Genomic DNA, 11,807 nt, shown 5'->3' on the forward strand with positions numbered 1-11,807 from the left:
TCCGTTAAAAAAATAGGCAAAAGATTTGAGCATTCAAAGACACCTGAATGCCAAATGCACTCATTAATATATGCTCAGTAGCATTAAGGAAACATAGATGGAAACAGGATGTTCTCCTAGTGCTAGGGGTGAGTCACCGCATCCTCGGGATCTGTTGGAGAACGACAGATAGCCAAACACATTTGGGGGTCCATTAGGAAGGAAGACACGGGGAATGGCTAAGACCTGGCAGGGTCCCTGTACTTGCCAAGTTCACAGTCTGGTTGGAGGTAAAGTCCACAAGCTGACTTCATAATCAATCACCACCTCCACAAACACGACACCCAGCTTCCTTCCTCATAAAGAGGTAGACGAAAACCATGATATCTTTTTTCTGAACTCCTCTGACTTTTTAGAATGAGATTTTCTTTATTATACGTAGTTATACGGCTTGCCTACTATGTTGCATGTTCTAGGTGTAGGTCCGTTTTGCTTGTGCTATGCTCGGTCGTGTCCGACTCTGTTACCCCAGGGACTGGAGCCCGCCAGGCTGCCCCGTTGATGGAACTTTCCAGGCAAGAATACTAGAGTAGGTTGCCATTTCTTCCTCCAGGGGCTCTTCCTGACCCAGTGATCGAGCCCACAGCTCCTGCACTGGCAGGCAGATTCTCTACCCCTGAGACACCTGGGAGGCCCGTGGGCCCATGGCTCTGTGTATTTATTGCACGGGCACGTATGTAAACTCTGTGTCCCCTCTCCTTCTGGAACACGTATTGAGCCTCGTCGTGGACAAAACAGACAGGACACCTGACCAAAGCAGGCTTAAAGCCTCTGGGGGTGGGGGCTGGCGAGATAGACAATAAATAAATAAAGAGGATATCAGACACACATGTTGAGGGGGAGAACAAATGGAGGAGAGGAGAGGGAAAGCCAAGGTGCAGGGTGAGGGGGTTTTACATAAAGGGTCCACAGGGCCTCGCTGAGAAGGTGATGTTTAAGCAAAGATCTGAAGAAGGTGAGGGGGGGAGTCCTGTCCGCGTCTGAAGCAGGAGAGCTCCAGGTGAAGAGGAGCCTGCACGGCCACTGCAAAGACCCTAAGCTGGAGCGTGTGTCATCAAATTTGAGGAGCAGCAAGGAGGCCAGGTGGCACCGTGGTAAAGAATTTCCACCTGCCAATGCAGGAGACACAAGAGACATGTGTTCGATTCCTGGGCCAGGAAGATCCCCTGAAGAAGGAAATGGCAGCCCACTCCAGTATTCTTGCCTGGGAACTTCCATGGGCAGAGGAGCCTGGTGGGCTACCGTCCACGGGGTCACAAAAGAGGTGGACACACACACACACAAAAAGAGGTGGACACGACTTAGCGACTAAACACACACACACGAGGAGGCCAGGCTCCAGAAGCAGGAGCAAGGGAGAATGCAGTGAGAAATCAGGTCAGGGAGGTAACTGTGCCCCAGGTCACTTCAGAGCAGCTCTCAAAGAGAGTTGTCCCTCCATCTCAGGGTATTTTAATTAAAAACTCCACGTAGCATGCAGTTCCCATGGACTCCCACGGATCCCAGCAGGATTCAACCCTTGTCCCCTGCAGTGGGAAGCATGGAGTCTCAACCACCAGGACCTCCAGGGAATTCCCATTTCAGGGGCACTTTAAAAATTTGTGGGGGTGTTTCTGATTGTCACCATGATAACAAAGACGCTCCAGGTATTTTATGTGGTGGGGGGAGGGTGCCAGGGAAGACAGAAGCCCTGCCAACGTGTGGGACAGTCTCACTCCTTGGGGAACTATTTTGTGTTTAACAACTTTCAAATATCTTGCTACATTTTTAGAGGGGAAAGACAAATCAATTTTGTTATATTTTAAAATTTTTTATTGGATGGCAGTTGATTTACAATGTTGTGTTAATTTCATGTAAACAGCAAAGTGATTGAGTTATGTACACACATATCCGCTGGTTTCTAGATTCTTTTCCCCCATGGATCGTTATGGAGTATTGAGTAGACTTCCCTGTGCCATACAGTAGGTCTGTATTACTTATCTTTTGTATATGTAGGAGTGTGTGTATATAAATCCCAGTCTCCCAATTTATCCCTCCTCCGTTTCTTCTCTGGTCACCATAAGATTGTTTTCTACATCTGTGACTCTATTTCTGTTTTGTAGATAAGTGGAAAGATCTGCCTTATTATATGAGCCTGGAACTTAACTTCATCTCACGTATAAACACACACTGCTTTTTGCACAGTTTGAATGGATACTGTGTTTTCTAGGAGTGTGACTTCCTTGTGAAGCCAGTGAAGCTCCCTGTGGATTTTGTTTGGAACGTCACCGAGAGTTTTTTTTAATGAATTAATTTATTTATGGCTGTGCTGGCTCTTCATTTCGAGCACGTGGACTTTCTTTAGTTGCAGGGAGCGGGGTCTGCTCTCTAGGTGGGGCGAGTGGGGGCCACTCTCTAGTTGCAGTGCACGGGATTCTCACTGCAGGGGCTTCTCCTGTGGAGCATGAGCTCTAGGCTGCAGCCTCAGTAGTTGTGGTGCTTGAGCTTAGTTGCTCCTGGGAATGTGGGATCTTCCCGGGCCAGGGATCAAACCCATGTCCTTTGCAGTGGCAGGTGGATTCCTAACCACTGGGCCACCGGGGAAGTCCTTACCAAGAATTTTTAAACCTTTCAAAAATCAGAGCACCGGAGGCAACACTTTTTTTTACGGTATCTGAGCAGATAAAGATAACCTGTATCAGCTTATATTCACAGGAATTCTGCACAAAGGAGTAAATACCTTCTTAGCGCTTCATAGTACATTCTGATCTAGCTTATGCAGAAATTTATATCTTGCAATACACATTATTTTATTATAGAATACTTTTATTTTTCCTCGTATTACAGCTTGGGCACTATATTGATTTTTCTGAAATTATATTTGTAGATTAGTTGTCATATATAAATTTCATATCATGATAGTCAAGGAAAGGAAAGTGAAAAGTGAAAAGTGTCACGTCTGACTCTTTGTGACCCCATGGACTGCAGCCTCCCAGGCTCCTCCGTCCATGGGGTTTTCCAGGCAAGAGTACTGGAGTGGGGTGCCATTTCCTACTCCAGGGGATCTTCCCAACCCAGGGATCGGACCCGAGTCTCCTGCATTGCAGGCGGACGCTTTACCCTCTGAGCCACCAGGGAAGCCCACGAGGGCACTATAAATTCCTATTATAAAACAGGGTGTTGAGTCCTTTCGACACAAAAATAGGGTTGAAAACTGCCAGTGTAGGAGTCCTGTAGTCCTTTTGTCCTTAAAAAATTTTTTTTCTTATATTTTACTCTGAAACTTAAAGTTACTGGTGAGTTTCAAGCCCAAGAGAACCATAGTGTGGCTAGTTTCAGAAAGGTCACTCTTGCTGCTTTTGAGAAGAATAGATTTGGGGGACGCCCAGCACTAGTGCGGGCAGTCTGTCGGCATCCTCCTCCCGCAATGCCTGGGACTGGATCTCTCCATCTTCTCCCCGTCGCCCAGCAAGCCTGTCGGAGCACCGCTCAGCCTCTCTGCCCCTCAGCTGCCCCTTCCAGAAGCAGCTGTGCATGCTCCCCCCTTTCTCAGCTCCCTGGGTCATCCTGGATCTGGGTTCTGTGACTCTCCACTGCTTCTGAGTTCATAGATATGTGTGTGTGTGTAGCATATATATGCACATATATTTACTTTGTCTATGTGCTTAAATTTATTTTACATACTTGTGGATATATATGTGTGTGTGTGTGTGTGTGGAGATAAATATCCTGGAGAAGGAAGTGGCAACCCACTCCAGTATTCTTGCCTAGAGAATTCCACGGACAGAGGAGCCTGGTGGACTACAATCCATGGGGTCACAAAGAGTCAGAAACTACATAGTTACTGAACATGGATATATATAGAGAGAGAATATTATATACATGTAAAATGTACTCTACCTCTCTAATTGTCCTCAGAGAGAGATCTTGTCCAGATTACCTATTACACCAATTACTGACTGTCATCATGACAGGTGGAAATTTTACAATATTTTTTAATTTACAAAAAAGAAACTGGAAGAAAAGAAACCAAAATAACATGGTTCTCTCTGGAGAATGGCATTCACAAATTTTTTTTTTCTATACTTTGCATATTTTCTGTAATTAAGAAAAACACTTGCTTGTTAGCATTATATTTAAGAAGTTTGAGAGTCCCACACATAGTAAGCATATTTAAAAATAGAAATAATTTTATAGATAATCTAGAACATGTTTTTAAAGTTAATTTACATTTTAAATATTCTCTTAAATATTCATGTGAAAAATTTAAAGCAACTGAACTATTCCTTAGAATATTCTCCACACTTGATTGGCCAGTAAGTCAAACATATGTTTACCACTTATTCAAAATTAAAAGTGGTTTACGGTAAGCTTGTTAAGAATGTTTTCATTCATTTTGAGATATGTGAGAGCTTTGTGAACATCCTTGGCTTAGAAATTACAATATTTAGTTGGCTAGAAACATCGTATAGATAAACAACAAGGTCCTCCTGGATAGCACAGAGAACTGCATATTCAATATCTTATAATAAACCATAATGGAAAATGACACAAGAAAGAATACATACACACACATAACTGAATCACTTCGCTGTACACCAGAAACGAACACAACATTGTAAATCAACTGCACCCCAGTTGAAAAACAATTCATCGTATGTTGGAGAGACTGCTGCTGCTGCTGCCAAGTCACTCAGTCGTGTCCGACTCTGCGACCCTGTAGGCGGCAGCCCACGGGGCTCCCCCGTCCCTGGGGTTCTCCAGGCAAGAACACTGGAGTGGGTTGCCATCTACGTGTACCTAAATAATTACTCCCCCGCTAGAGGCACGAATGCAAACACATTTGTGGAAACACCACATTCAAATGTTTACCTAAAACTGGTTACTTTCACAAACAGCTTCAAAACACCCAAAGCTAGTTAATTCATGCAGGACTGTTTGCTGATTTTATTATACTTGAAATGTTGGCCAAAGATCTTGTTGATCATGACAATGCTTTCGTTAAGAAACAAAAACAAAACCAACTACCAAAAGGGCCATAGAATCCCTTTGTTGCTGGGGGTGGAGTTGCGGGTGCTGCGCCTGAGGCGTCTGGATCCTGCTAATGCCCCCATGCTGCCCACCCCCCCAGCTTCTGGGCACCTGTGACCCTCAGCGAGGCCGCCCTGGACTTACACTGGGTCCCCTTGCCCAGGGTAACCCCAGCCTGTGACCGGCTGGTACAGGAAAGGTGCGAAGGCCGTTTCCCTGCCGTGTGTCAGGATGCCCTCCGAGGCATCACTCCCTCTCCAGTGGTCCCTGTGGAATCGGGCAGAAACCCCCCTGTGAGGCTGAGGCCCCTGGGACTTGGCTTCTCTCTTCCTGTCCACTTCCTGGACAGCATGCACGTTTGTGATAAACCACACACAGGGACTCCTGAGCTGGAATCCGCTTCTGTCTCAAAGTTCAGCTTCTTTAGGGAAAAATGTTAGTATAAAAATTTCTCCTGATTGTACTGAGATGGAACAGGATTTGTTTTTATATCCAAGTCGATTATGACATACGCTGGAGTTAAAGACACTTTACATATTTAGAAACAATGTTAGCTCACTGAGAAATTATTAAGGATTAGAGAGTTAGTGAGAATTAACACATTTGGATAAGAGGATATCAGTGATCCATAAATGGACAATCCAGATCTTTGGTCTGCAGAAAAAGGGCTCCTGGGACCCACTCTTGGGGTTTTCCCTTGTAGCTCAGTCAGTAAAGAATCTGCCTGCAATTCACAAGACCTTCAGGAAAAGGGCTCTTCCTGGTCTACTTGGAAGACTCAATGTTTGATAAAGTGGTAACCTGGGGAAAAGCAGAGTCAGAGGAAAGGGAATCGGCTCTTAAGAGAAATTTCCCTCAGGCCGTCATGACGTAATAGATAGACCCCTTTGTTCCCCTGCAGAAATGCTTCTTTCTACCAAGTCTGACTAGACACCCAGACTCTCGGAGTGTTCCTTCTCCCCAGGTAGCACGGGAGAAATGCTGACTGACCCTGGGTGGACTGTTCACCTATTTCACAATTGACAGGATTTATCCTGAAAGATCCCCCAAGATGATTTGTCCAGGAAATGGGAGTGCAGGGGCTGAACTCAACTGGTCTTACTCTGGTGTCCTTGTCTTTAACCGCTGCCCCCAAAACTCACAGCATTGTCTCATGTTTATCATGAGAGGTGTACACACGAGGTGGAGCAAAGAAGTTTGCCGAAGGCATCAGGTGGTGGTTTAGTTGCTAAGTCGTGTCCGACTCTTTGCGACCCCGTGGACTTTAGCCTTCCAGGCTCCTCTGTCCCTGGGATTCTCCAGGCCAGAATACTGGAGTGGGTTGCCATTTTCTTCTCCAGGGGATCTTCCCGACCCAGAGATCAAACCCATCTCCTGCATTTCAGGCAGATTCTTTACTGACTGAGTTACCAGGGAAACCCTCAAGGGTGGGTCCCAAATGTATTCTTTGTCTTGTAAAACAAGTTGGACTTATGCCTTCCCTTCCTCTAATTAATTAAACCCTCATAATTAAACCCTCTTGGAGAAGGAAATGGCAACCCACTCCAGTATTCTTGCCTGGAGAATCCCATGGGACTGAGGAGCCTGGCAGGCTACAGTCCAGGGGGTCTCAGGAGTCGGACACGACTTAGTGACTAAACCAAACCAATTAAGCCCTCCAAATTTAATAAAAATCTTCTTCAAATAATTTCTCCTGGTCCCACCTACACTACAGAGTATTGTCAGGGTGGGGGGGGGTTGTCAAGGAGGTGGCCATGGTGATCACTAATAGCCCTTGAAAGTCAAAGCAATCTTGACTAGTCCAACCTCCCAACCCTACTTAAAATCTGTTACAAATCTGCCAGACCTAGAGATGAGTTTTATTTTATTTAAAAAGGCAGCGGCTTTTCTAACACCTGATGACATTCATGAAGACCAAAAGCATAATGAGAATGCTATTACTCAAAGCATTTCCAGAACTTCAGACGGATTTTACAAATCACACAAAAATAATCAATGAGGGACTTCCCCGGCGGGCCAGTGGTTAAGGCTCTGTGATTCCAATGCAGGGGGCGCTGGTTCGATCCCTGGTCAGGGAACTAAATCCTACATGCTGCACGGGGGCGGGGGGGGGTGGGGTGGGGGGAAACAACACCAAAATCACCCAAATAGAAAAAAAATCAATTATATTGTTGCATAATTAAACATACTAATTTCTACTGTTACACCATTCCATTAGGAAAGCTTAAAGCCTTTCCACTGGCAGCTAACAGCTCTTGTGGTGGTTTCTAGCTTTGGATTTGGCCCTTCCTAGTCTTGCCCTGGGCTTTTTTGCTGATCTGACTCTGGAAGCCTCCAGTTCTCCACTGATGGACTGTATTAAAAAAAAAAAGAGAAGAATAGAATGGAGCATAGAGGAGCAAAATCTGTAAGCAGTCATCGTACCAACATATTTCATACAAAAACGAAACAAGAATGAGCACATCAGAGAACTACTAAACTGGGAGGAAGGCAGAGAATTTACACATCTTTCGTTCCGGTCACAATGTTATACTAGATGTGTTGACAGCAATGGATTCTAACAGGTCCCCCCCACAGAATCTACCTACCTAGAAGCCAATGGGCTATGGATGATCAGTTCTTCAGTTTTCCTTTCTGATACGTGAAATTTCCTCACTCAGCTAATAATCAACCTCTGGAACCTAAATAGTATGTTTGTGGTCTCTGCAGTAAGAAGTTTAGTGATTAGATAATTATGTTACCCATCAATTACTGTTTCTAAACCAACTAGGACTGCCAAATAACAATAGAATTGCAAGCACATGAGTTCAGATGTTCCTAGCATACTAATTATATTAAATGATTAATCAATTTCTGTGGGTGGGGGCAGTGAATTTCCCTTTCCCAGGATTTGAGATTGAGCTGTGAAGTGTGTGTTTTAGTTGCTTCGTTAAATTTGAGTGCTTTGATGATGTGTTTTAAAGGTACAGGCTAACTATGCCACCTTTGCAGCATATTTTTTTTTTCTTTAGGAAATTGATCAGTGTTTCCTAGCAGGCTGTAAATTTATTTTTCCTATATGAAAATGGTTGAAAAGTATATGTATACTGATTATTTTCACTGCAGCATGAATAACAACAGCTAAAAATCTATGAACAAGCTAAACATCCAACCAACGTTCCCAAGGCTGAACTAGAGGATGATGGTGGGGAAGGATTCCCGGGTGAAAATGACCACTTTGGGTGAGTCTCTGTGGGGTGGTCAAGACGTAGCTGGTGGCGTGTAGATGTAGCATGTCGCCTCACTGCTGGTATGTCAGGCTGTGTGATGCTTCTAGGACAAAGCCAAATAATGCGTATTTTTCTCCAAATGGTGGATATTTATAAAAGCTCAACTGTTCACAAATATTCAGTTCTCTCTCTTACCTGGTGAAATCTCACTTCCCCACGCTGAACTCAGGTAGAGCCATGGAACTTGCTTCTGACGACTTCCTGAGAAAAGGCTCTGAAAGCTGGGGCATGGTGTACCAGGCTGCCTTTGCCCTTTGCCATGGACAGCTGGCGATGTGCTGGAGAGGCTGTTCCATAGCCTGGTTTCTGGGATGAGGACCATGACCAGCCCTCCATGAACATGTAGGGTTTGTTCAAGAAATAAGCCTTTATAATTTTAAGCCACTGAGATGTAGAGGTTGGTACCTGACTGATGCAATATACCTTACTAATGTCCCTTAGGGATTTCAGAATCTGGAGGTGGAAGGAGAGCTTAGAATTGAAAGGGTAAAACAAACAGCTGCACTTTTGAGAACTTACTCTACATAAGTGAGGTAAAGTGAAGTGAAAGTAGATCGGTCACATCCAACTCTGAGACCCCATGGTCCGTACAGCCCGTGGAATTCTCCAGGCCAGAATACTAGAGTGGGTAGCCGTTCCCTTCTCCAAGGGATCTTCCCAACCCAGGAATCGAACCCAGGTCTCCCTCATTGCAGGCGGATTCTTTACCTGCTAAGCCACCAGGGAAGCTCAAGAATACTGGAGTGGGTAGCCTAACCCTCTATAGCGGATCTTCCCAACCCAGGAATCGAACCTGGGTCTCCTGCATTGCAGGTGGATTCTCTACCAACTGAGCTATCAGGGAAGCTCATTCTACATAAAGTCACCTTTAAGAAACTTAAGAGCAGAGAAATGATGAAACGTAGCAACAGTAAGGTAGCAGCCACCCTACAATTCATTTAATATAGCATGGTACTTAAAGGTGTATGGATTTTACTAGAAAAATGGCCAAAGCATTACAATAGAAGGTCACCATAAGACAAACTAAGACAAATATAAAAAGCAGGCTCGACTTCCTGAATTCGTCAGGGCCAAACAAGGCTATGCTATCATAAGAAAAAGTGCAGGTAACAGTCGCTTAATGCAACAAAGCTTGCTGGTTCGCGCAGGCTGATGGGGTTGAGCAGCTTTTTCTACCATTTTCTAGCTAGGAGATCAGAATCACTGGCCTTCATTGACTTACCAGCTCTTCATTGCCTTGGAAGGAGATGTGTCATTTGTTTTCATGTATTGGCAAGAATGCCATTAAGACCCCTACCTAAAGTACAAGGCACTGGGTGAAACATAGGTCAGCTCTAAGCCCAGGAAAAAAGCTACGGCGTGTGGCTTTGCTTCTGCCACACTCAGAAGAGTAAAAATAAAAGTAGATGACAATTCTATCAGACTGGACAAGCAGAATCTCTGTCAGTACATTCATTTTTTTTTTCTCCTTGCTTGCTATTTATGATAAACTGTTTTTTGAACAGTTTTAAGTTCACAGTTAAATTTCTCCTAAACCATCTGCCCTCATATGCGTACAGCCTCCCCCTTCATCAGTATCCTCTTCCAGCACAGTGCATTTGTTACAGTTGAGAAGCAGCATTGCAATATTATCACTAACTACCATAGTTCACAGTAGGGCTCGCTTTTGAAGTTGTACATTCTGTGAGCTTGGACAAACGTATAGTGATATCATATAGCAATGGCAGCAATGGCAGCAATGATATCATATAGCAATGACAAGGCAATGGCAGCCCACTCCAGTACTCTTGCCTGGAAAATCCCATGGACGGAGGAGCCTGGTAGGTTGCAGTCCACGGGGTCGCGAAGAGTCGGACATGGCTGAGCGACTTCACTTTCACTTTTCACTTTTATGCATTGGAGAAGGAAATGGCAACCCACTCCAGTGTCCTTGCCTGGAGAATCCCAGGGATGGGGTCGCACAGAGTCAGACACGACTGAAGTGACTTAGCAGTAGCAGCAGTAGCAGAGCATCAAACACCATGGCTTCTGGCCGCAAATTATCCTCGGTGCTCTGCCTACTCATTCCGTCCTCCCTCTGACCAATGGCAACTACAGAGACGCAGATGACACCATCCTTATAACAGAAAGCACAGTACTAAAGAGCCTCTTGATGAAAGGGAAAGAGGAGAGTGAAAAAGTTGGCTTAAAACTCAACATTCAGAAAACTAAGATCATGGCATCCAGTCCCATCACTTCATGGCAAATAGATGGGGAAACAATGGAAACAGTGAGAGACTTTATTTTGGGGGGCTCCAAAATCACTGCAGATGGTGACTGTAGCCATGAAATTAAGACGCATGCTCCTTGGAAAGAAAGTTATGACCAACCTAGACAGCATATTTAAAAGCAGAGACATTACTTTGTTGACAAAGGTCCACCTAGTCCAAGCTATGGTTTTTCCAGTAGTCATGTATGGATGTGAGAGTTGCACCATAAAGCAAGCTGAGCACCAAAGAATTGATGCTTTTGAACTGTGGTGTTGGAGTAGACTCTTGAAGAGTCCCTAGGACTGCAAGGAAATCAAACTATTAAATCAGTCCTGAAATTCATTGGAAGGAAATATTCAGGAAATATTTCAGGACACGAATGAGTGACTAAACTGATCCTGTTTACTGTCTCCATAATTTTGCCTTTTCCAGAATGTCATATAGATGGAATCATACAGTAATATACATACTGTATATTAATTCTGCCATTCTGCTTCTAGGAATTAATCCTACAGATAAATGAAGATATATGCAAAAAACTTTTTGTAAAAAGAGACTGGAAAAAAAAGATATTCAACAGTAGGGGCCACATTAAACAACTTATAAATGTGCGCTCATAAAACAGAACAAAGCATCTCTTGATGAGCCGGTATAGAATAAGCTCAAAGATATGTTGTTGTTCAGTCATTCGGTTGTGTCTAACTCTTTGCGACCCCATGGACTGCAGCGTGCCAAGCTTCCCTATCCTTCATCATCTCCCGGAGCTTGCTCAGACTCATGTCCGTCAAATCAGTGATACCTTCAGAAATATATAACTACATGAAAAAAAGAAATCAACATCTGTGATATCCTACCATTTGGGTAAAAAAGGAAAAAAAAAACATATATATTGCATTTACATACTTATGAGTTTATCTCCTGATGGGAAAAAACATACTGATCGCATTGCCTCCAGAATGGGAACTGGAGAGGCAGCAAGACTTCTACTGTAGTCCTTAATTTTATCTTTTGAATTTTTAGCCATGTCAATGTATTACATACCAAACTTTAAATGTTTAAGAGGCCAGTAATTCAGACTGCCACTGGGCAACCTTGGGCAATTGCTTCCTCTGCTTCCTTAATGAGAAGTTTCCATCTTCTGAGGTTGTTAAAATCCAACTGCCCTACTGCTGAAGAAAATCCTAATCATCAATTGGGGTATATTTGAACCAACTGCTTATCCTTCCAAAGGGTACAACTT

This window comes from Dama dama, chromosome 32 (genome assembly GCF_033118175.1).
Source record: "Dama dama isolate Ldn47 chromosome 32, ASM3311817v1, whole genome shotgun sequence".
NCBI lineage: Eukaryota > Metazoa > Chordata > Mammalia > Artiodactyla > Cervidae > Dama > Dama dama.